Source organism: Hydra vulgaris, chromosome 08 (genome assembly GCF_038396675.1).
Source record: "Hydra vulgaris chromosome 08, alternate assembly HydraT2T_AEP".
In the NCBI taxonomy this organism is placed as follows: Eukaryota; Metazoa; Cnidaria; class Hydrozoa; order Anthoathecata; family Hydridae; genus Hydra; species Hydra vulgaris.
The window spans coordinates 11,869,607-11,896,560 of record NC_088927.1 but is presented as its reverse complement, the minus strand read 5'-3'; positions in this window follow the sequence as shown (position 1 = coordinate 11,896,560).

Sequence of the window (26,954 nt, the reverse complement as noted above, 5' to 3'; positions counted from 1 at the left end):
TTAGAACTGTTTATGACACAATAAAGTACTGTTCTACAGTTTAGGGTCCCCTCCCCCACAAATGCTATATCAAGATATCCCAAACTTGCTGATAGAAAACAATTGCTTTATGTTTAGTATCAAATTGCTTGTTCAATAGTTTTTTTGAAGTAAAGAGTATACGGATTTTAGTATATAAAATAATGTTACTTTTCGATAAATTAGCTTAATACTTTAAAAACTACTATATTCCTTTGTCATCAAAAAAACACAAAAATTGACCCCTCGCAGGCCTAATGATATCAAATGGTGTAATTTTTTTGTCAAAACATAGCTCTAGTAGAAATTTTTTCACCAAATTGAAGTTTGTTGTCACAAATTTTAGGATGCCTCGTCAATTACATTGTTTCATGGTTCCCCATGGATCATGGTGTCCCAATCTCCCCTAATTAGTTTTTAGTATAGTTTATTTCGCCGTTTAAAAATGTTTACAAAGTACAAAAATATAGAAAAATTATATTCAAGGCTAGAGTAAGATATAAATTAGCTTTATCACAGAGCCCTATTAGAAACGCTTTTTGGAGCCTGGGAACAAGAATACATCTAAAAGATCACTCAGGCTATAACAACGTAACGTTTCCATTCATCAACAAATAAAGAGGTTTTCATTTTTACATGTTTACAACTTTTGAAAACTAAATGGTTATTAGATGAAATTCAAACGGTCGATGAATTCAAATTTAATGTATGTTATAAGTTATTTAATGTAATAAATTTAGTGTAAAAATATTTTAGTTACTCATTGTCCTTACATTTGGGGTATGGGGGGAGGTGAAAAACATTCTCATTTGACATAAACATGAATAAATAAGAAAAGTTTGTCCCAGGATACAAATATCCAAGGAGCGCCTAATAAAAAGAAGGTTCCAAAAAAAATAAAAAGGAAAAAAGGTCATTCACTGATAATATAGGAAAATTCAGAAAAATAGGGGCGCTCTCGTCAGGTAGGAAATAGGAAGGCTTTTGCCATGCCTGTCCTTATGTGTCGTTTATTTTAATGCATTGTTGCTTGAAATTTATTTTAGACATTTTCAAACTCTTATTTATACAAGCTTATAGTCTCCGTGCTGTTTTAAATGAAATGGTGGTAAAATTTCATAAATAATTTCAATTTCTTTGTACTTTATAACATCAGGAAAAGCTAACCAATTAAAATGATTCTTGACTTTAGAACTATTTTTCGTACAGCTCATCATGTCACCATCACTGACAACTTAATAAGAGTAATAGTTTTTCTTAGAATAATTTGAAAAACATTTAAAAGTTTGGGTTCTTGACGAAAGTAAACCTTATTTAAATTTTAGAGACACGATCAAAATGATCGGTTTAGGTTCGATAAGTGTTTGTTTCAAACTAAATGAAAATGGATTACCTCATTTACACTGCAGGGATAGTAGAGCATTTTTACCAATGGTAATTTAATCAAAATCCAGATTTTTCATTAAGGCTTTTAAAATCCCAAACAAATTTCTGATATGTCTGCATTTGAAAACGACCTGATAGATCTTATAAAAAACATTAAATTTCGTAAAGTATACAATAACTTACAAAACAAGTTAAAAGATGACATATCTACGATACGCAATAGTAAACTTACATATACTTTTTCTGATAAAACATCCAACTTATATAATATATCTAAAGAAAATTATACCCATTTGCTTACAAATGCTATCACCTCAACATACAAAAAATCGAATACAAAAATAAAAAATCAAACAAATAAAGAAGGTAAACAGATATTAAAAAATTACGACGCTTTCAATAAAATCGACATTAATACTTCTTCAAATTGTTTTATAAAATTAAAAGATCATAAAGAAAACTTTACAAATAATCCAACTTTCCGTTTATCAAACCCCGCCAAAAATGAAGTCGGAAGAATTAGTAAGGTTATGCTTTCCAATATAAACTCTGAACTTGCAAAGAAACTTCATCTCAATCAGTGGAAAAAACCCAAGATACCACAAACTGGTTTAATTGCATCAGTGATAAACGCCTTTATAAGTTCCTTATTTTTGATATTGTTGATTTTTACCCTTCGATAACAGAAAAACTCCTTAATAACGCTATTCGTTTTGCCGAGCAACATCTAAACATTGAACCTAACCAAAAAACTTTGATCTATCACGCAAGAAAATCATTATTATTTAATGATGATCAAGTTTGGATAAAAAAATCAAGCGGTTTATTCGATGTTTCAATGGGAGCATTTGACTGTGCTGAAGTTTGTGAACTTGTGGAAATATATCTTTTGTTTCAAATTGCACAATTTTATAATAAAAATGATTTCGGATTATACCGCGATGATGGTTTAGCAATTTTTTAAAAAAATGAGTGGCCCCCAAATGGAAAAAATCAAAAAACATTTTGTTGAAATATTTAAAAAAAACGAACTCACTATATCAATACAGTGCAATATGAAAATTATAAATTACTTTGACGTCACATTAAATCTTAATGACCATACTTTCCAACCATATTCTAAGCCCGGAAATTCTTTAAACTATAGTCATGCTGATTCGAACCACCCGCCTAATATTTTAAAGCAGCTTCCGCATTCAGTCGAGTTAAGATTGTCTGCAAATTCGTCAAGTGAAGAAATTTTCCAAAGATCTACTCCTATGTACAATGACGCGCTATTAAGATCCGGTTTTAATCACAAACTTTCATATCACCCTAATTTAAATTTACCTCATACCAAAAACCGTAAACGCAACATCATATGGTTCAACCCTCCTTTCAGCAAAAATGTTAGCACTAATATAGGAAAAAGCTTTTTAACCTTGATCAACAAACACTTCCCAATAAATCACAGACTCCACAAAATTTTTAACAGAAACACAATAAAAATAAGCTATAGCTGTATGCCGAATATGAAGTCTTTTTTAAACGCACACAATCAACAAATTATGAACAACAAAAAAATTCCACCTAAAACCAACTGCAATTGCCTTAATAAAAATACCTGCCCTTTATCAAACCAATGCTTAACAAAAAACATTATATACCAAGCCAATATAAGTTCCAATAATCCTACTAACACTCCTGTCAACAAATCCTACATCGGTATAAGTGAAACACCATTCAAAATTAGATATGCCAACCATATAAAATCATTTAACATTCTAAAGTACAAAAACGACACAGAGTTATCAAAAGAATTTTGGAAATTAAAAAATGCTAACTTAAACCCAGTTGTAAAATGGAAAATAATTAGGCAATGCAATGCTTACAACCCAACCACGAAGTCCTGCAAACTATGCAGAAACGAAAAGTATGAAATTCTATTTTCCAAAAATAAAAATCTACTAAACAAAAAAAGTGAAATGCTATCCAAGTACAGGCATCGAAACAAATTTCTTCTCGCCCTATTCGACACGGGTGATTGATCAATTTTCTAATTAATATTGTTTGTTTGTTTGTTTTGACGTCAGAACTCATTCCATTGCTTTGTTATGTTTTTTCTGTCAATTTCTGTATTTTGTATTTTTTAACGGTTTTTTCTTTATATAAAGAATAAAATATGGCTTATGATTGCCGAAGGGCATGAAACTTTAAGTTCCATCACAAAGTTGTATTTTTTCAAATAATCAAACTCTTTATATATATATATATATATATATATATATATATATATATATATATATATATATATATATATATATATATATATATATATATATATATTATATAAAAATATATATAAATATAAAAATATATATATAATATAAAATAATAATATATATATAATATGAAATAATATATATAATATAAAATATATATAATATAAAATAATATATATAATATAAAAATATATATATAGTATAAAATATACATATAAAAAAATATATATAATATAAAATATAAATATAAAAATATATATATAATATAAAAATATATATAAATATAAAAACTTATTTGAAAAAACAAAAAACCATTCTAAAAAAATTTATTATGCAAAGTTGCTAGAAAAAACCAACGGCGACACTAAAAAAACGTGGAATATAATTAAACAAGTAATTGGTAAAAATAAATGTGTAACAAATAATCTCCCCCAAAAGCTTTTAATTGACGGGGAAATGACTTACGATAAAAAAAAAAATAGCTGAAAAACTTAACTCATTTTTTCTTGAAGTAGGGCCAAACTTGGCGAGTAAAATTCCACCAAGTACCATAGAGTTTGAATCTTATATCAAACCGTGTAATACTATTATGGAAGAATCTAATTTAAATCTAAGCGAGTTAAGAAATGCTCTTAATAGTCTTAAAAGTAATAAAAGTGCTGGCATTGACAAAATTAGTGTAAATTAGGGTTGTTCGCCGTAAACAAAAACTTACGAAAATTTCGCATTTTTATCTTCCGTATTTCAAGTTGTTATTGCGGAAGTTGTTCTTTCGCAAATTCACCTTCCGTAATGCGTTATACGAAAAAAATAAATAATAATTATTCCGTAATAGCTCTTTACGAAAAGAAACTTGTGAAACAAATCATTTCGAAAGAATATTTGCGAAACAGTTCCTTACGGATGGAGCGTTTCGGAATGCGCGCTTACGGAATAAACTCGAAAGTATTCATTAAACAGTTATACAAAAAAATATTATTATTTATTATTTAAATAAAATAATGTTGTTAAATGATTCTTCAATAGTTTTTACATATATATCTATATACCTATATATATATATATATATATCTATATATATATATATATATATATATATATATATATATATATATATATATATATATATATATATATATATATATATATATATATACATATATATATATATATATATATATATATATATATATATATATATATATATATATATATATATATATATATATATATATATATATATATATATATATATATATACACACACACTAAAAAAAAAAGTAGAAATTTCTACCTTAGGGTAGGATATGTGATATACCTTTAGTAAGGTATAATTTTCTACCTTTTAGGGTAGAAAATTATATTAAAAACAATTATTTGTCATACAATTTTCTAACTTAAAGGTATAATTTTCTACCTTGAAAGGTAAAAAATTATACTTTACTAAGGGTATATCTCATATCCTACCTTAACTAAAAATTTCTACCTTTATTTTTTAGTGTATATATATATATATATATATATATATATATATATATATATATATATATATATATATATATATATATACACAGTGATCTTGAAAGATTAAGAAAGTTAGGACGAAGGTGGGGGAGGGAGGGGGAGGGGAAAGGAGTTGCTGAAACAGAATATAAGGGGGGCCTAACGCAACTCCAATCTAAATAAAAAAAACTGAAAATTGAGTTAGTTTGACGGAAAGGACAATATATATATATATATATATATATATATATATGTATATATATATATATATATATATATATATATATACATATATATATATATATATATATATATATATATATATATATATATATATATATATATATATATATACTATATATATATATATATATATATATATATATATATATATATATATATATATATATATATATATATATATATATATATATATATATATATATATACAGTGACCTAGAAAGGTTAAGAAAGTTACGCAGCTAAAATTTAAATAGAAAAAACTGAAACTTTAAGTTAGTTTTGAGGGAAAAAAACAACGCTTCCTCCGCAACATGTCCCTATACCAGTGTTTACATGCATTAATATTTATCAAGTACCGACTTTGGTTCACTTCCGACATTCGGTTGTTTATTGTCTTTGGCTTTTCAGAAATGGAGGTTTACTATTTATATTCTTATACATAAAAACTTGGTAAAATATTTGGTTCCATTACATTTTATGTCAATTTATCACTAATTTTTAGACTATCTACAGCTCTAAAACTTTCCCGGGGCAAAGACTCGGGAAAGGGTTGTATTTTACGTACCCACTTTTTTGCTGCAAAATCTTGCAACTAAATTTTTACTGCTCTCCAAAATAGCCAGAGCTTTAAAACTTTCAGCGGTTGTATAGTTCCAATAACGTTGGGATGTTGAAAATTGCGGGGGAGGGGAGGATCAAATTTAAAGCGTACATACTTTATGGAGTAGTTATTTTTTAGGATTGACTACATGACCTATATCTTTTTTTGATTTCAACGACAGCATTGTTTCCCAATCACGCAATTTTATTCGTATAAAACCGTTTCTTTTTTTCCATTAACTTACTGACTCAGGGGCTAATTAACTGCTCTCTCACAACTTCGGGTAAGTAATGAATATAAAGAAAGGAACAGGAGAAAAACTGCCTTTGAGTTAAGGTAACGACAATTTTACATTAAAAATTAGTTCGATAACGACCCTTTTTTTTTTTCCGATTTACTATTTGAGGCAAATCTACATGATCCCAAACAAATGATTTACATGCTCTAAATTTTTTTTTTTTCCCTCAAAATGGGAAAGTTTATGTTGTTCAAGTTATGTTCACTATTTAACTCTTGTTCATTGAAAGACATTTTTAGTATATCTTATGAAAGTCTAGGTTTATTTATAAAAATTTAGTAACTGAAACATATCAATAAATATTATAATAATTAGTATTTTAGTTACCTAGCTAATCATACGTATTTGATTCATAAAACGTATTTAAATATTTTTAATATGCCGCGTTTCGTAAGTGTTTTTCCGTAATGAAGTTGTTTCGCAAGTTTCAGTGCGAAAGAGTTTCGTTTCGAAAGAAATTTGGTTTTTTATCATTATTTCAAAAAATAAAACCTTAAAATGTTCATATGTTGCAATACTGAAAATAAAATTTTATTATAAACATTTTGGTATATAAAAAATTTAATTTTTACAATTATATCAGTTTGGCCAATAAAATTTTGTTATAGACTCCGAAACGTCGTTTAGCGAAATAGCTCATTTCGCAAGTGCGACTTCCGTAAGCCCTATTTTCGTATGTTGCAAAATAGTTTTGTTTCGTAATTCAAATTGCGGAAGACAACATTTCGTAAGAAGCATTTGCGAAATGAACATCGGCGGTTTTTTTTGTTTCGTAAAATTCGGTACGAAAAAAGAAAATTCCTTATTCTCAATATCCTTCCGAAAGAATTTTATTTTTCCGGAATTGTACGAAACATTCCGGTTAACAACTCTAGTGTAAATGTTGTTAAATCAGTTTACGATATCATTGAACCGTCATTATTTCATATTTTTAACCTTTCATTAAAACTAGGTGTTGTGCCAAAAAAACTTAAAGTTGCCGTAATCACTCCAATTTTTAAATCTGGTGACGAAACTAATATTTCCAACTACAGACCAATTTCCGTCTTACCTTGCTTCTCAAAATTATTGGAAAGAATATGTATAACAGACTTTATAACTATTTGATGTCAAACAGTTTGCTGTACAGTAAACAATTTGGGTTTAAAAAAAATAATTCAACTAACCAAGCGGTAATTGAACTGATTAATCATGTAACAAATGCATTCAATAATGACTATTTTACCTTAAGAGTTTTCATTGATCTGTCAAAAGCCTTTGACACTGTTAACCATAAGATACTTATAAAAAAAACTGGAACTCTATGGAGTAAGAAATAAAAACTTACTTTGGTTTGAAGATTATCTAGCAAACAGGTCACAATGTATTATTTATAAAAAAACTGAAAAAGAAAAACACATAACTTGTGGTGTGCCCCAAGGTTCAATCTTAGGACCATTATTATTTTTATTGTATATAAATGATTTGTACTTGGCATCAAATATTTTAAATGTTATATTGTTTGCAGACGACTGCAATCTTTTTTATTCCGACAAAAACATAAAAGTTCTCTTTAATATATTTAATGAAGAACTATTAAAAATAAACGAGTGGTTTACAAGTAATAGGCTTTTGTTAAATGTAGAAAAAACTAAATTTATCTTATTCTCCAAACCTAGTAAAGGTGATGATGTTCCTCTAAAATTACCTAATCTTATAATCAATAAAACATTTATTAAAATGGAACCAATCGTTAATTTTTTAGGAGTAATACTAGATGAAAATTTGTCATGGAAACCACATATAAAATACATAGAAAATAAAATCTCAATAAATATTTCCATATTATATAAAACTAAACCATATCTTAACACTGCTTCCTTAAAAAAAATATACTTTTCATTTATTCATAGTTTTATCTCGTACTGTAATATTGCATGGGGTAGTACTAATTATAGTAAATTAAAAAAACTTTATAGTAAGCAAAAACACGCATGCAGGATTGTATTTGGTGCACACAGAACTTTTCATTGCGAACCTCTTTTAAGGAAGCCCTAAGTATCTATAAACTTAATATACACCAGGTTCTACAATTCATGTTTAAAATAAAACGTGGACTTTCTCCTATTGTGTTTCAGTCTTACTTTAGTGAAATCTCGCTCAAGTATCCTACTAAATTTTCAATTAACAACTTCATTGTACCAAAAACTAATTTAAAACTAGGTTCTTACCAAATTCAATATCGTGGACCGTTTCTGTGGAAACATTTTTTAAAATTTATTACAAAAAAAAAAAATATTCAAAACATCTCTTTGGAACAATTCAGGAAAGAATTTTTGTTAATTTTTGATATATTGCATTAAATTTCAACACTTATATTTATATTGTAACTAACGTGTAAAATGCTTATTATGTACTTTGCTACTTTTCTTTTTTTATATATAAGCTGACGATTTTTTTTTCAATGTAAATGGGGCTCGATGATAAGACAGATTATGTCTTCTGCTTGCTCCAGCTCTCTTATTTATTAACACGATTTATTTCATTGTAAATTTTAATATACGGCAAATATATATTAAAAAAAGAAAAAAAAAAAAAAAAAAAAAAAAAAATATATATATATATATATATATATATATATATATATATATATATATATATATATATATATATATATATATATACAGTTGCGGACAAAACTACGTGAACGATTGCAGATAGTTTTTTGAAACAAAAGTTTCAACACCTTAAAAAAAGTTTTTTCTCTAATACTATATATGATTGGATAGAGCGTTTTTTGCTCTATAAGATTGTGTAAAGTGTATTCTTTAATAATGCGTATAAAATCATACATATATAAACGTTAAAATAATTTCGAAAATTTTGAGCGACAAAACCACGTGAACGATTTATAAAAGCGTCATTTTTGATGCAAATTATATTATATTCACATCGAAATCAGTGCTTTTAAAAATCGTTCCTGTAGTTTTGGTATTCTAAGAACTTACAATCATTTAAATTTCTCAAGATTATTCTGTTTAACATCAAAAAATTAAAAAAATTAAACTATAATGGTTCGTCAAACTGATTCAAAAATTGAAAGCTTGGTTTTGCGTTTGCGCAAAGAAGAAAAATGGTCCATTGGGCAAATTGCAGCTCATGTGAAGTTGTCAAAAGGTGGAATACATAAAATTATACACCGAGAAAAGAGCAAAAAGATCGTTAAGAAAGGTGGTCGTCCACGTATTACGGATAAGCGGTAATATTCCTTTAATTTTATTTTTTTTTAATATTTAATCTTAATAATATTAATGTTAATGTTAATTTTAATGTTTAACATTTTATTTTTTAGTACTGATCGAAAAATTGTGCGAAAATCTCTTGAGAATCCACATTTGACAGCCCCTGAAATTCGTCTGCAAACAGGCATGGAAAACGTAAGCACACGAACGATTTAAAGGCGTTTAAACGAAGGAGGTCTTTATGGGTGCAGACCTGCAAAGAAACCATTCCTTAAGCCCAGGCACGTCAAAGATCGCCTACAGTTCGCTAAAGATCACTTAAACTGGACGGTTGAAAATTGGAAAACAGTTTTGTGGTCGGATGAAAGTAAACTTAACATGGTTTGCAGCGACGGTCGAGGTTATGTTAGGCGTCCAGTAGGTAAAAGATTTGCAAAAGAGTATACAATAGGAACTGTAAAATTTGGGGGTGGCAATATAATGGTTTGGGGGTGTTTCTCCTGGGCTGGAATTGGTCCGTTGTACCGTGTAAACGGTATAATGGACCAACTACAGAACAGGGAAATATTATCTAATCAAATGTTGCCACACGCTTTAGAAAAAATGCCTCACAATTGGGTTTATCAACATGATAATGACCCTAAACATACAGCTTTGACTGTAAAAAATTGGCTCATAAATAATAGCATAACGGTTTTGAAGTGGCCTGCCCAATCTCCCGACTTAAATCCAATCGAAAATTTATGGATTGAAGTTGAGCGACGCTTGGGAGGTCGCAAATTTCAAAAACCGGATGAACTTTTTCGAGCCGTACAGTATGAATGGGAGGCATTACCAAAACAGTTACTAGAAACTCTTGTAGAATCTATGCCAAGACGGTGCAAGGCCGTTATCGATTCTAAAGGCTATGCAACTAAATATTAATGTTTTTTTTTTTTTAGGATCTATTATTTGTTGATGTTAGTAAAATTATTCTTTTACGTTTGTATAATCGTTCACGTGGTTTTGTCGCGCAAAATATTTGATGCTTTTTGAACAGTTAGATTTGTTTAATTTTAAACAAATTATTAGAGAATACACTTTACACAGTCTTATAGAGCAAAAAACGCTCTATCCAACCATCTATAGTATTAAACTATAAACTTATTTTAAGACATTGAAAATTTCATTAAAAAAAACTATTTGCAATCGTTCACGTAGTTTTGTCCGCAGCTGTATATATATAAACTAGTAGAAAATCACTTAAGAAAAATTTTTCTCATTTAACACTGTGTTTCATAAATAAAGACTCATCAGAATTTTCTGATGAGTCTTTATTGTTGAAACACAGTGTTTAATGAGAAAAATTTTTGTTAAGTGATTTTCTTTGATCCCAAATTTGGCCAAATTTGGCCAATTGTCCTGTTTAAATCACTTAACAAAAATTTTTCTTGAGAAAAATTTTTGTTAAGTGATTTAAACAGGACAATAGGCCAAATTTGGGTGCCGGTTCACACTCTCAAACAACTAAAAACATTCATAATTGGTGTAGCCAGCTTTCTAACGCTTTTTTGAAACTCTTTGAACGCGTGATAAAACTAGAAACAGCAAAAACTAAAAATGACGAAAACATTAAAAATCTGAAGACAGAAATAGATAAAGCAGCTGAGTCAAGCAAGTCTATCAGTGACTGGTTGCTTATTATCAAACAGGGTATGCAAAAAAAGAAGCCTACAGAGCAGCTGATGGTAACAAATGTAGCTATTAATGAGTTAGACGAAAGAAAAAGAAGAGCAAAAAATGTCATTATCTATGGAGTGGCCGAATCTACTAAAGAAAGCATAGAAATGAAATCAAAAGAAGACGAGTCAAAAGTAAAAGAAATTTTTAAGCTCATAAATCAAGAGAATGTAATACCAAAATTTGTTAGACGGCTGAGATCTAAAACTAATAAACCAGGTCCAATTCTTGTTGAATTAGCTGAGGATATTCTTTGCAACACAATATTAGCATCAGCTAAAAAATTGAGAAGTAATGTCGCACATAAAGATATTTATCTTTAGATAAATATTTTTATGTGCGACATAAGATAAATCAGATCAATAATTTTATTCATAATTCAGTGTCAGATAGCAATGAAATTAAAAAGCTGTCATTTTTATACCTAAATGCTACCTCTCTCGATAACAAGTTAAATGAGTTTAAAGTGGTAATTGAACAATACAAACCAAATGTAATTTCTGTGTTGAGACATGGTTTAAAAGTGATTCAGTTGTGAATATTGAAGGTTACCATCTGTACAGAAAAAACAGATCAGACGGACGAAAAGGCGGTGGTGTTTGTTTATATATAGACAACTCATTAGACTCCTATAAACTAAATGATGCTGTTCAAAATTTCTGGAAACTAGAACAAGTGTGGGCAGTTGTTTATTTTGACAATGACAAGTATTTACTTGGATGTATCTACAGGCCAAATGATTTTTTCGATATAGCAGAATTTGATGTGGTTTTTGGCCTGGCACGCAAGTATATAGACAAAAATAAGTTCAAAGACTTACTTATCATGGGCGACTTTATTTTCCCATCAATCAACTGGTCAAATGGCTGTGTTGATGCAATTTCAAATGAGAATGGAATTGAATATAAATTTACAGATATTTTAAATGATAACTTTCTTTATCAGCATATTAACATACCAACTTTCCAGCTGTCAGATGAACAACTTGGGAGTACCTTAGATTTAATCTTTACAACTCAGTCAGCGAGTGTTAACGAAATAGATTCAAAATTTGTTCTAGGAAATATTATCAAAGGCCATCTAATAATATGTTTCAGTTTCATCTTGTCCGGTAAAGCAATCCGTGACAATAAAAGTGAGCAAAGATTTATGTTTGCCAATTCCAATTTTGAACTAATATCTGATCTAATTTCAAATGTTGACTGGATACAATGCTTCAGTAATAAAAACGTACAAGAAATGTTTGATGAACTGATTTTTTATACTGAGGTGGCATGTAATCATTTCACTCCTATTAAAAAGACATTAAACTCTTTAAAAATTAGACCAGCCTGGGTTAATGCTAGGTTAAAGTTTCTTATTAGAAGCAAACAAAATTTAAGACATAAAAACTGCTTTTGTAAATAGAAAGACCCTGTTTTGAAATCTTAATACAAAATGATTTGCAAAAATGTAGTAGACGAGATTAAAAAAGTGAGACAAAACTTTGATCTTAATCTGGTAAAAAGAGCCATCAAGAATCCAAAGCTTCTCTACAGCTACATCAACAATCAACAAGCAGTCAAAGATACTTTAAAAGCATTAAAGTGAGAAAATGATATAACCACTCAAAATTCAAAAGATATTGCTGATATCTTAAACAAAAATTTTCAAGCTGCATTTGTGAAAGAAGATGATGGTCCACTGCCTTCTTTTGATTTAAGAACTACTGAAACATTCATTATGACAAATGAAGATTTTACATATGAAGATGTCTATCTAAGATTAAAAAATTTAAAAGATAACAAATCAAGTGGTGTTGATAATTTACATTCAGCTATTTTAAATAATTGCACATCAGCCTTTGCTATTCCACTTTCGCATATTTTTAAAGAATCGTTTAAAATCAGCAAACTGCCAGTGCAATTTAGATCAGCAAATATCACTCCTCTGTACAAAAAAGGAGAAAAAACCTTAGCAGGAAACTACCGACCGGTATCACTCACCTCAAGTGCATGTAAAATAATGGAAGGTATAATTAGATTATATAAGGTATAAAAGATTGTTGCTTAAATTTACAGCTTATGGAATATCTGGTCTGACAATACAATGGATTGAAGCATTTTTAAAAGAAAGAAAACAAAGAGTTGTGATAGGCGAAAATATACCCTCTTGGGCAGAAATTACCAGTGGTGTGCCACAAGGGTCAGTAATTGGACCACTCTTGTTTGTACCATTTATAAACGATTTGCCTGAAACTCTAAAAAATCTAACCAAGCTGTATGCAGATGACACTAAAATTTTGGATGAAATGCTTTCCAGTGCATCAACTCTTTCTTTGCAATCAGATCTGTTGATTTAGCTTTTAAGTGGACTCAAAACTGGCTTGTGAAATTTAATATTTCAAAATGTTTGGTCATGCACTTTGGCCGGAATAACAAAAAATTACCCCTTTATATCAGTTAACAAAAGTTAAATATAACAGAATCTGAAAGTGATCTTGAAGTAATCTTCTCAAGCAATCTGAAATGGAAAAGTCATATTATAAAATCCGTAGGCAAAGCCAACCAAATGTTGGGTCGGATTAGAAAATGCTTCGTTTGCTTAGATATTAGACTGCTGAGAATACTTTATGTTTCTTTTGTGCGACCACTTTTAGAGTTTCCAGTACAAGTTTGGTCACCCATTCGAAAGGGAGAAATTGAGTTATTAGAAAGAATCCAACATTGTGCAACTCGATTAATACCATCACTTAAAAAAATCAACAATGAGTATCCTCTAAAAGCTCTCGACTTGACTACCTTGACAAAAAGGAGGCAACGAGGAGATATGATTCAACTTTTTAAATTCTTTAACGGTTTTAACGATTTGGAAACAATCAAAAAAATTAGTATTCAACAAACACAAACGAGAGGTCACAGCTTTAAATATGTCAAAGAAATCACTAAGCAAGCCTGTCGTGAAAATTTTTATTTAATAGATCGGCTAATTTGCGGAATAGCTTGTTTAAATTTAAATCAGTTAACAGTTTTAAAGCAGGTTTTGATTGCTGGATGAGCAGCAATCAAGCAAATTGGCTGTCATAGTGTGTTTATACCACACTCACTGGCTCACACCAGTTACAGCAATTACTAGTACTAATACTATATATATATATATATATATCAATCTATCTATCTATACACACACACACACACACACACACACACACATATATACATATGTATATATATATATATATATATATACATATATATATATTTATATATATATATATATATATATATATATATATATATATATATATATATATATATATATATGCATATATATATGTGGTGTAATGATAAATATATATATATATATATAAATACAGTTAGAGAAGTGTGTATATATATATATATGCACTTCTCTAATTTTTAGATGTCTTCTACACGCTGTTTCGCGTATGTGAAACCATCGCAACGTTGACTGTTTTTTCCAATGCAAATTCAACGTTGATCCAATGTCATGTTTTTTACAATGATATAGATAAAAGGTTTAATATCGACGCAATTAAAGGTTTACTACAGACGTAATAGCTTGCACAGATACATTGGGCCAATGTATGTAAAACCATCGCAAAACTTGATTGTTTTTACGATCTAAACCCAACGTTGATCCAATGTGAATAACCCAACGTTGATTCAATGTATATGGATTAGTTGTATATTGAAGTAGTCTTATCCAAAAAAAAAATTTGTTCATAAATCCATAAATGCTTTAATGATTATTCTGAAAAATCATGTTATAAAATGCGTAGGCAAAGCCAACCAAATGTTGGGTTGGATTAGAAAATGCTTCATTTGCTTAGATATTAGACTGCTGAAATGATTGTCTTTTGTTAAATGCTTTAATGATTATTCTGAAAAAAAATTTAATCACGATTTTAAATCGCAAATTAAAAAAAAAAAACTAAATTGATTAACTTTATTTGCTAAGGTTTAACGACTCCCTAAGGAGTGTTAAACTTCAGCAAATAAAGTTAATTTGAAGTCGAACCATTCAATTCAGTGTCACAAATTACTGTTTAATCTTAATAAGATTCATGTCTATGACATTTGAGGCCAGCTTTTTAAACTAGATCACTGTTTGGCAGACAACAATGAATAATAATTGGAGAATAACCGTCATAGTGGAAAAGGGTGACGAGTAACGTTCCTCATAGATTTTGCATCACTGCTAACTTTGTTCTTCATCAATGACTTACCAGACTGCATTTATAAACATTCCAAATTATACGCTAATGATGGCAAAATCACATGAGTTATCGATGTCAATGAATTTTCCTCTGGTTATGAAAAACTGCAAGCGGATCGACAGGGCTATACATTGGTCACAAAACCACCTTATGATATTAAACGTTAATAAGTGAAATGTAATGCAAGTTGGTTGTTGCAAAAACTAATTAATGATACCGCAGTTGACATTGACGGTAACGGATGCAGTCTAGTTTTAAAATGCATTGTGCGCAACCTTGGAGTATTAATATTCAACAATATCAAAGAACAAGTAGAAACAGCAACTTGGGTTGCAACCTTATGCTTGGTTGTCTTAAGAAGTCATTTAGGTGTCATAGCCCTCTAGCTATGAAAAAAACTGTATCAGCTATACATTAAACCGCATCTAAAGTTTTGTATTTTGTAAATTCCTCTTCTCAAACGTGTCCAACAACGCGAATATTGTTAACTAAATTTTTTTAATTACGATCAAAAACTAAACTACACTCGAAGAACGCAGTGACCTCATACTGCAATACAAAATTGCTTATCATTTACAATTTTTTTTTTTTTAATTTTTATTTTAGGTGCCCCAAGAAGTCCTAACGGTCTTGTCACAGAGCACCGCGGAAGTGCATTTAACCAGGAAGTTCACGCCTCCTTCCTTACCGTGACGCGAAAATTTGTCCAGAGGTCATTTCGAACCTGGATCTCCTGCTTATAAAGCAAGCGCTCTAACCACTGCGCCACGGCCGCACAATTAAAGTTTAGACTGTGAAAACTATTTCTTTAATATTCTCAATCTTCTGATTGAAAGATCTAGAACCGGTAAAAATTAAAACTTTTGAAATATTTTTCCTTTATGGAAGATAATTCGCATCTTAATGGTTTTGAAGTAGTCTTCATTTTTTCAGCTGTGGAATACTTTAGGTTTTCTCAACCATATATACTCAAAGAGTTTATAGCTAATTTTCTGATCTATTATTGCATTCTAATTCAAATTTTTAACGCAGTTTCAGTACCTGTTGCAGAAGGTGAACAACCATTAAGTAAACTAAAATTAACTTTAAAAAATGATTGTAGGGTTGTAGAAAAAGAGCATCAATCGGACATACATGTTGAAAATGAATTAGATAAAACTCTGTGGTAAGATCAAATAATAATAATAATAATAATAATAATAATAATAATAATAAAAATAATAATAATGATAATGGTTTTATCTAGTAAAATTGTAGGAAAAGAGTGTTTCCACTATAAATTTCAAAGAATCTGTTTATTAATCCTTATAAGTGAATGTGTTGCATAAGTGTTATTAGTTCAGATGCGGTTCTTAAAAATATGGATGTAAATTAATAGTATTAAAAGTAAAAAAAAACAGTCATTAACTTGTATAATTGCACATTAATTTTAAAATATTCACGTTTATAGGGGTGCCTAATTGCTGCTATGCCCCGTACGTCATGAAAGTTCTTGGCGGTCCTCCTGAAAATTTAAGTTTTTTGCTTTTTTACAAATTCAATTCCACAAGGTCGAGGATGTTGAAATCTTTTAATTAACAAAATATAATAAAAATATAAGTAAAAATTTTATAAATTAAAAATTGCAAAAGTGGCATGCGATGGTTGCTTTGGCATGAAATGACTAAACAGCAAGTATTTAAGTAAATAAGAGTTGTGGCTTGTCTATCTTGAAAATGATAGACAAGCCACAACCCTGGGTTTGGTTTAGGCTTGGCTTAGGGTTTGGTTTGGGTATGGCTTTCAATAAAATAAACTTTATTTTCGGGTTCAGGGCTAGAGTATAATTTTCAATAAATGTTATGCGTAAAACGTGACTCGTACTTTACGGACTTCTAAAGGGGGTGCCTGAAATGCGCGTTTGCCCGTTTTTTTGAATACCTCAATAGTAGGTATAAATATCAAAGTTTTAGACAGTTTCTACTATTTGGTTGAGCTTTATCTTTTGCTACCCCGTTTAGTTATAGATTCGAGACGTTCATTAAGAAAGTTTTTTCGGCAAGGAACGTATTATATCTCTCCAGGATTTTATTTTGTGTTGCAGTATTTTTGTTGGATTTAAAAACGAGTTGCTATATTCTAAATATCGAGATACGTTTTTGTAAATCCGGCAAAAATACTACCAATTCTTATCTAAACATTTCTTAATTTAAATCAATCTAGAAATTTATTAATAGTCGTTCAAAAAGTACAACATAAAAAAATAACAATAAACTAGCTCTAAATATTGTTTACGAATTTTTTAAACTTCCATCTTTTATTTGCAATGTTTCGATTGCTTATGACAATTGAAGCATTGCAAACAAAGAATTGATAAAAGTGGAATGTAAATATAAAAAATTTACTACAAAGTCAAAAATGACATCAAATTATATTAACTTTTGCATACAAAAATTAACAATGTTATAAATAAAATACGGTCTTTATTGACAGTATTGACAATGGTTCAGTACCCCTCTGTCTCTCGGATACACCCTGCAACTAGAGGCCGATATATATTTGCACTCCAATCTTGCAAATTTCATCTTTTGATATTTGGATTTAAAATGACAAAGATATAAGAATTTAATTTAAAGATAAATTTTGACCACAGTTTCTTCAACAAACTCTTATATCAAAAATTTGCTACTAAAAACCTCGAACTTTTTTGTAGGAATTTTTTACCATTAAAATACTGCACTTAAGGGCTTTCTAATAATATTCAACTTTCATTCATTTCAATTTGGTTCATTTAAAATTTTCATGGCACGTACCTATATATAATTTGATAAATTTCAGCTGGTACTTCAAACACTTTTGGTATCTGTTACTTACTAAAGCTATCATGATCACCATGCACTTACAGAGCACATAGTTGGTCATCGTTTTTAATTGTGTTGGAAGTATACGCTGAGAAAGTTTTTAGCTTTTATGAAATAACGTAGGTTTGGCGGCCACGGGTTCTTAGAACATTTATCTGATACTAACTCAAAAAGTTTTTAAATTATCTGCTTCGCCTAAAAAGATCTTTTAATTATGATATCTTATGAAGTGTTACACTTTTAGAGTGTAAGTTATGTAAGTGTAACACTTTTAGAGATCATAAGTTATGAAATATACTGATACGTTATGAAATATACTGATATACAAATACTGTTAATAATATACAATATATAAAAGTTAATAAAGAAATTGAACGCTTTGGATAACCGTGGCATTGGTCCCGTACCTCTCGCATGCTAAGCGAGCGCTCTACCATTTGAGCAAGTTCCCCTAAATCTAAATGGAAAAAATAAAAACTATAATACCGTATTAAAACAAAATATCGAAATCTGAAAAGCTGTAGGGCCTAGTCATTAATTACAAAATGCCCGTTTTCAGAAATTAAAGTTTTAAAGTTCAAGTAAAAATTTAGGCGTTTTAAAATTATTTTATTTTAGAGATATACACAGCTGTTTCAAGCAATGTAAAATTGGGCATTACGTCACTTTTTTAAATTTAACAAAAAAAGAAAAACTTTTTCCGCATAAAAAGTATAAAAATTCAACAACTTTTTAATAATAGTAATTTTTTTTTCTATAAACCCTTTCATCTTCTAATTAAAAAAGTATGAAAGATCTATCTTTACTTGTTAAATAAATATTTGTATTAAATCGAATAGAAATAAAAGTTGTAAAAGTGTTGGTCATAATTTTTCTGTTAGTTTTTAGGTTAGTAATATCACTTTTCAGATTTTTGCGATTTTTACGAAAAAATTTTTATAAGCCAACTAAGATTTGATAGCATAGCTATATGATTGATGGTTGAAATTTGGAACCCTTATTAATGTTTGTTCTTTCTTGTTTTCCACAGACTTTACAATATTTTATAAAAAGTATTAGTTTTTAATGCATTTATATTTTTATTTTTATTCGTTTTGAATAAAAAACATTGAAAATTGAAAAGTCTATGGAATTAGTAATACTTCGACCTTGGCATGTTTAGCACTAAATTTGTTTTTTGCGTGAATTTTTGTTTATAGGGTAAAGTGACCAAATTCGAGCTAGTGACCAAATTCCAGCCACATTTTGAATTTAATATTTCTGTCTTGGTTTTTGCTTTAAGTTTATAAATGCGACTTTTTTGAGATTGGTATGAACTCAGCCAATAAAAAAAAACATTATTTTAATTGGCGGGTGTTTATAATAGAAGAAACATCATAACAAATATTTATCTCAAAAAAGTATTACTTTAGATTTAAAATATCATGTAAGCATCCTGTTTGAAGCTTTTAAACATTAAATATTTATTACTTAACAAAATGTTAATTATTTTAAACTATAAATATATTTCTTAAAAAGGCAATTTTAGCATTATAATTATGTTGAGTCATTTCTATAGATTGTATTTCTGAATTAAATGCACCTGGTAGAAAGACTTTATTCCGGCCAAGGTCGAAATTAGGTTCATGAGCGTCTAAAAGTAACTCATACTTGTAAGATATTTATGTTAGTAGATTTTATTCTTTAAATATAAGTACTTTATGTTACATGCATGTCCTAAAAGTTATTAATCTTAAGTATATGCATTTATTTAGTTAAATATTTATATAATATTTTTAAAATATGAGGATGATGACATAAAAGTGAACAAAAGTCTAAGTAATTGAAAGATATCATATTGTTCCATGTAGATTATTGCTTACAAATGAAATTGTATTAAAAAATAATCTTTAATTAAAAATTTTAATAATTTATAATATAAACTTTTCATTTTAGAATGGCTAATAATAATAAAAAAATTCATAATAAGAAACAATGTCATCCAACTCGAGGTAAATATGTGAAATATAAAGAGGAAGTGTTACTTGAAGCTATAAACAGTGTTATTTGTTCACCTTAAATGCCTGTTAGGAATGCTGCTAAATTTTTTAAAATACCTCGAGCAACTTTGCAGAGCAGGATAAATGGAAAAGTTAGGATTGGTGCAAAAGCAGAAAGAAAATGTTTAATGCCACTTGATCTTGAAAAAAAGTTACTCGATTTTTCTGACAACAGAGCTAGAATGGGCATTGGTTTTGGAAAAGAACAATTCATGGTATATGCTGGCAAGTTTGCCAAAAAATATGGATATTCTTTTAAGAATGGCAAACCATCTAATAAATGATGGTGACTACTTATAAATTGATGTAACAAAAAAGTAACTCTTGGACAACCAGAATCAACAGCAACAGTTCATCATTAATGCAGGAATCCAATAAAGGTGGCAAATTATTTTACCGCACTTAAAGAAGTCATTAAAGACTGTCAGCCTGAAGTAATATGGAACATGAATGAGACAGGGCTGTAGCTAGAATTTAAGGCGCACAAAATTGTTGCTGCAAAAGCAACTAAATATTTACATATGAGAACAAGTGGAAATGGAGAAATGATCACTTTAATTGTTTGTATAAATGCATTAGGAAGAGCCTTACCACCTCATGTGATTCCAAAAGGGAAGACAGTAAAATCCCTTTAAAGTTTTCAAGTTCTAGATGCCCCTGAAGCAACCAACTGGAGTCCAAATGAATCTGGATGGACTAAACAAGGGATTGCAAAACTATGGTTTGAGCTTACATTTTTAAAAAATATTGGACCACAACGTCCACAAGTTTTAATTTCGGATGGCCACGATTCCCACAATTTCATAGAGTTAACAGATATGGTCATACAAAACCGAATTGAAATTGTTGAATTACCTGCTCATACAAGCAATTGGCTTCAACCTTGCGATTGAACTGTATTTAAGCCATTCAAAGTTTCATATAATAAAGCAGCCCAGGATATGATGCCTAATCACCCCGGGGTTATAATAAACAAGGCCAATTTTACAGGACTTTGAACCAAAGTCTGGAGTAAAAGTATGACAAAAGCTAATATTGAATTTGGCTTTAAATCATATAGATTCTTTCCATATAATCCTTCGATTATTCTGGCTGAAGCTTGCTTGCCAAACTATGTGTATTCTGAAGACAGGTTTGTGACTAATCTGTTTTATCAAATTAAAACAATTAATAATGCAACAACATTTGAGCAGATTAATCAAACAACAGACATCACAAAAGTACCAGATATTGAGTTGGAACAACATCTAATTACCAACCCAAGATTTGCTATAGCAAATGATCATGACTATTTAGCTGAACCAATAACTGTAGTAGAAATTCCAGAACATAACAGTGATGGTTTAGTGGAACTAAGTATGAAAACTATAGAACTAAAAGCTGAAAGTAATAAAGCTGCATTTACTAGTAAGTTTCAAGACGGCTTTAGGATTATGTCTGACAATTGTGAAATTGAACAGCCTATTGATCAGCATGAAATTGATTTTACAGTTTCAACTCTTCTTCTGATTTTGTTAAAACTTCTGATTTTGTTAAAACTAGATCTTTTGCCCCAAATTTCCCTTTTAAAAATTCATCTTATCCAGGAGATGGAGATAATGATATTTTGCCATACTCAGATCCAATTTTACAAAGTGCAAAAAAGCTAAGAATTCAGACAAGTTTTTAGTGCTGCCTTCTAAAGGAAGCATATGAGTCACAATTAAAGCAGATGCAAAATAAAGCTCAAAATGAAACGGAAAAAGAAATGCATAAGTTGAAAAGACTACAAAATTTAAAAAAAGGAAGCAAAGGTATTGTTAAAATATAATCCTAGAAAAAAACCGTTGCTATAAAAACGAACCAATAAAATTATAAAAAAAACTGTGTAATTTGATTATATTGTTATGAATTTTTGTTCTTAGTGTTTAAAAAAGTCTTTTATAGAGCTCACTGAATTCTTTTTTTTTTAATGTGAATATTATATTCTATGCAAATCTTTTAAAACAGGAGTATAGATTATTAGATTGAGATTAATTATTACATTGACATTAATTATCCTGATTTACACATAATGTGTTCTTATTTAAAATATTAAACCTAGTTTTGTGTTTGGTTTTTATTTGCATTAAAAAAAATTTACTTTAATTGTTACCAATACGTATACGTTTTTTTTTATTGCCCATGAACAAGGTGGTGCAACTCCTGAAAACATTTTTTTTTTAAGGTTTAGGCATTTTATTAAGTTTAGGCAAGTTAAGCAATCATTTTCTAAGTGATGTTTAAGAACATGTTCATTTTAACTTTCAACTAAATAAACTTTAAGTTCAATTTCGCTAAAACAGTTTTACTTGTTGTTTATCTGTCAACCGGCTAATTTGTAGGATTAAAAAAAATTGATTCAATATTTAGTAATACAATTAATTTTTAAATATTTTAAATACCAACCCATAAAAGTATTAGTAAAAATTGTTTTTTTATATTGGCTGTATTTAGGTTCATTCCGCATACGCCTGGCTGAAATTTGGTCAAAGTGGCTGTAATTACATCCTAAATGCTGAAAGATTTATCTTTCTAGAAATATATAATTTTCATGTAGGCCTTTTTATTAATATGTCTGTAGAAACAATTTTGTAAAGATGCGGCTGTAATATGGTCACTTATCCTATTTTGAAGCAATGACGTATGATACGTCACGTAGCCTTAATTGCGTTACAAAATTACACTCTAATTTTATTTTGGTTTTTATGAAGCTTATCAACTTTGTGAAATTATCTTTACATACTTGAATATTTTTTAAATATGTCTTTAATATTGATAAGTATATTTAATTTCCATTCAAACTTCTTTTTTTTTTTTTTTAAAAAAAAAAAAAGCATTTTTTGTAATATTTGGCGATTTTGTTGACTGACTTTAATAATCCCTCTATCGATTTACATTAGGTAAAAGTAAAATTTTTTGCTTTAAAAATGGTTTAATGTTTTTATTATGTATTAAACAACAGAAATGTATGTTTTTTGATTATTTTTGCTAAAAAGTAAGATTAAACTTATCAAAATCAGCTATGTTCGTAATTTCTGCGCATTTATTCAAAAATAAACTTTGATAGTTTATTGAAAGTTAAAAGATAAAAAAATTTATTGCTGTTTACATTCTTTTTTCAAAATAAAATTATCTGTAATATTTCAAAAGTTATAAAAGTTTTAGTAACACCCCTTAAGTCAATAATTTGAAAAAAAAAACAAGAAGCCGTATGTCCACCTTGGAACAGCCGAGTCTAAAATGAAATTTAATTTCCTAATTTAATCTTATAAATCTTATAAATAAAAAAAAGCGTGTATCACGCTTTTTTTTTTTTTTTTTGAGATTAGATTAGCAATTATTCGTCAAAAAAACCGACTATAACTTGAAAATCAAATTCTTGGGAGGGGGGGGGGAGCTTATGTAAATATAATACTAGGAGGTATAAATTCGATACAAAGCCATTATGTATCGACACTTAAGAATGACATTAATAACGATATATTGATTTAAATATCTAGTCGTCTAAAATGTAGTTTGGACCGTTGGGTGCATTATTTGGGTTATAATTAGGCACTTCACATGATTTTGATTTCTTTACTATCTTTTGCCATAATTATTACCAAAATATGTGAAAAATATAGTCGATTTCGACATGAGTTTATTTTTTAAATTTGGATAATTAGTTCCCGAGTTATGACGACTTATGTGCTGCCCAATAATAATACCTATTTTTGGTCGAAATTTGTGGAGTTTTACTTAAGGATTTTTGGCACCGAAATTTTATTTATTTTTCAATTGAAATCGACGAGAAGACTTACAGTTGAGCACAAAGAATAAAGTATATTCATTCCATTTTTTTTTAAACAAAGAAATGAATGCATTCAGTTATACAAATTGGCTCAGGCGTTGTTTTTCCCTTTGGGGCATTTGGGTCAAGAGTTATAAAATCGCGGTAAAAGTAATAAAAATTAACTTTAGTAAAAGTAATAAAAATTAACTTTAGTTTCTAGGTTTTCATAAATTTGTATGAATTAGTGAACTAATTCATACAAATTTATGAAAACCTAGAAACTTTATTGGAATCACAGGGCTCGTTACGGCGAAAGCCGTAAAAAATAAGAGTTTTTTCAAATTATTAGGGTTAACATACTCATATACTTATAAAAATGAAGAAATTATGTAAGTGGGACATAAGCAATAAAATCTCTGTGGAAACCATAAAAACAACTTTAGTTGAAAACAAGAGCTTTTTCAATCTTTAAAGCATTTCATAGTGTTCATTTGTTTCTGAAAGTAAAATTTTAATTATAAATTTGATAATCATTAAAAAAATGTAATAGATTTATTTTTGTTTACATTTAAATAGTAGGATCTGAAATAACAATCACAAGATTTAAATTAATAAATACTGAAAATTTTTTTAGTGATTATACCTTTTAATTTTCTAAACAACTCTTCTTTTTGTTTCTTAATCAAGTCATTGCGTCGGCTTTTTTCTTTAAGTGTATTGTTCTTTTGTTCCGGTGGAGACAAGTTGCATGTGCGAATGATAGGTACCAAATTCTCTATCAGCACACTTGAATTTAAATCAATACATTTATTTCCAGAAACTTTAGTTTTAAAAAACAGCTTCAATGAACATTTTTCCCCCATTACAGAACGACAAAAATCTAATTGACTTCTAATAACCTGTTTCCTTAAAGTAATATTATCAACTTTTGAAAACTTGTGGTTTCAATTGAATTAACACATTTAGTATATTTGCTTTTTTTAGTGATGCTTTCTTTCCTGCATCTGCTTTGAGTTGCTGTTTTATTCTCAACATTGAAGTTTTCTTTGAAATTAACTCTACTTGTCGCTCTTTATTCTTTAATTTTATTTTTTCAACACTATGAGAAGCTGTTTCAATTAACATGTAACGCTCTTCTTCTGATTTTGCATCCAGCCATGCTAAGGTTTTGTTTCGGTACCACATAGCAAATGCTTGATTTGTTTGAATTTTGACATTTGGTTTAGTTTGAATAAGTAGATCGAGAATCGCGAAACCACTTTCTAAAGCTTTGTTAGTCGTTGATACATTTTCAGCAGCCTTTTGAATTTGATCATCTGAGTTCCAATATTTACCGCCTTGGAGCTGATTAATTGCTTGTCTTTCAAGTATTATTAGAAATGCATGGGAAATTATTTCTAATGACTGTTGCACCAAGACATCATATTCTATATTGCCAGTATCCTCAAATTTATCTTTATGTATTTTAACATCTCTTGGGTCAAATATAGGTGTTTCGTTGAGCATTGGAGAAGCATCTTTGCAAAGATCTGACAATTTCATTTTTAAACGAAATAAATACTTATTCAAGCTAAGAATGTTTTTCTTCTCTTCAATAAGTCTCCAAAGAGGACCAGTAATAAGCTTATCAAAAATACCTAGTGCACGAGGTTCAGCTAAAAATAATATATTCGATATACCTTCCTTAACTGCCTTCAATAGATCATTAGGATTTGGCCATTGACATAAAATTCTTTAATAGATTTAGAATGATAATACAGTGCAGCCCCATTATAAAACAATATGATAAATCTATTGCCTATAAAAGGAGCAACATACACTTGTCTTGAATTGAAATATCCTGCCACATCAGCATCATCACTACCTTTTTTGTGGAATGCTTTACATGCAGTGCGTATCAGTCTTCCAGCCCCAGATTCAAAAGTTTTAAATGCAAAAGTGTTTTCATGAGCATCACTCAGAGCAATTTTTTCAAATGAATCCAGTAATTTTTCTGTCTCAGTTGCAAAGTTTGTTAAAAGATGTAACTTGCAAAGTTTGACATATCCTTACATTCATTTATCTGTTCAATTGTTAAACTATCCCAATGTTCTATAACTTTTAGTTACAATAGCTTCCTCATTTTTTAGAACTTACTGTTAAACAGTGGATTGACAGAACCTAAATCTGACATAGTTTTAAATGAACAAATTAACTTTGCAAAGTTGTTTTACCTGTCCTTTGTGTCTAAAATATCACATATATCATATAACATTTCTGATAAAGAACTCAAAGTTGATGCAGCACCGCAAGTGGCCATTTCTGATAGTCTAAATGATAGTATTCTAACGCTTTTGGTAGTCAACCGAAAGTTTTGATAATGTTTGTAATATCTGGTTGTTCCATCTCCATGCAAACAGTTTCCTGTGTCTTTTTCATCATTATCTAACATTTCTTCTGATATTTAAAGCTTTGTGCAAGAATCAAAGCTTTTGACATAAATCTAAATCTTGAACCTACTGAGGGAAGTTTTTTAATTCCTTTTTTTGCAAGTTTCTTTAAAACAATTTGAATAACATCATTGACCTTGTTTATACTGACATTTAATGATAACAGCTCCATGATAATTTCTCGAATATTACTTAAATAACGTCCTCTTTCAAATGTTACAATTTCGTCATTTTCCAACAATTCTAAAAGACTATTTAAGTAAATGTTTTCTTTGTTTAATGATTCAACTTTCGCACTAATTTTTTTAACTTCTGACTTTAAAAAAGAGTGATTTTCAATTGAAGAAATGGAAATTGTTTCCTTTGTTTTACTTAAACTATCTT